This window comes from Bubalus bubalis, chromosome 6, assembly GCF_019923935.1.
Source record: "Bubalus bubalis isolate 160015118507 breed Murrah chromosome 6, NDDB_SH_1, whole genome shotgun sequence".
NCBI classification, from domain to species: domain Eukaryota; kingdom Metazoa; phylum Chordata; class Mammalia; order Artiodactyla; family Bovidae; genus Bubalus; species Bubalus bubalis.
Window position 1 is genome coordinate 9,087,705 of NC_059162.1, and position 1,241 is coordinate 9,088,945.

Genomic DNA, 1,241 nt, shown 5'->3' on the forward strand with positions numbered 1-1,241 from the left:
CCAGCTCACAAGCTTTCTGAAACTTTACCAACTGGCTCTCATGAGTTGATATGTGCTGACTCCAGCACAGCACTGGGTAGTGTTGTGGGCAGGATGGTGGGGTGTCAGGTGTTTATGTATGTGGAAAGGGGAATGATGAGAATAAAGAGCACTATCACTATGTCACCAGCTCTTATTACCCTTATCCTCTTAGGGAGGCCCATTGGAAAGTGACTTTGACCTGTTGTATGGACTTTAAAAATACCTGTTACAGGGGCTTCCCTGGTGGTCCAGTGGTTAAGAATCCACCTCGTGGTGCAGGGGACATGAGCATGGGAAGATCTCACATGCCATGGGGCAACTAAGCCCATGCACCACAATGACTGAGCCCAAACACCTAGAGTGCTAGAGCCACAACTACTGAAGCTGGTGCTGTGCGACAAGAGAAGCCATCACTGAGAAGCCTGAACACATGGTTCAGAAGCCCCCGCTCGCCGCAGCTAGAGAAAGCCCAAGCCCAGCAATGAAGACCCAGGACGGCCAAAAAAAAAAAACAAAAAAACCTGTTACAATTGCATTTCAAAGTTTCCTTGTGAGCCAATAATAGTGTGTTTCATATTTATTGCTTAACTTATGGAAAAGCACAAGATCTTCCACCAGTTTTAGTCCCTTCTCCTCAACAAAAAGATTAGTTGCAAGTTCTAAAATAAGGCAGCCCCTCCAAACACAGCATAGGGCTCACTAAATTCTACCACAATGTACCCAGCAGGGAAACTGGGTTTCTGCCAGCTGACCCACCCTGCCCACTTCTATCTATCTGTGATTTTGGCACCAGGACCTGACTGCATGGAGAGATGTTCTCTGAAATTATGGAACAAATCAGAAGTAAAATGTCCATCAGCTATTAAAAGTCAATCATTCTTGTGCAGGGGTCATGCTAATCTTCTCTGTATCGTTCCAATTTTATTTACAGGGGAACAATGGAGAAACAGACATACAGAATAGACTTATGGACTTGAGGAGAGGGGAGGACAGGGTGAGATGTATGGAAAGAGTAACATGGAAACTTACATTACCATATGTAAAATAGACAGCCAATGGGAATTTGTTGTATGGCTCAGGAAACTCAAACAGGGGCTCTGTATCAACCTAGAGGGGTGGGATGGGGAGGAAGACAGGAGGGAGTTTCAAAAGGGAGAGGATATTTGTATACCTATGGCTGATTCATTTTGAGGTTTGACAGAAAACAGCAAAATTCTGTA

General features: G+C 44.8%; 1 pseudogene; it reads right to left on the reverse strand.

The window, feature by feature from the left end:
* Nucleotides 1–863: 863 nt before the first annotated feature.
* Nucleotides 864–958, reverse strand: LOC112585834 (annotated as a pseudogene).
* Nucleotides 959–1,241: the final 283 nt, after the last annotated feature.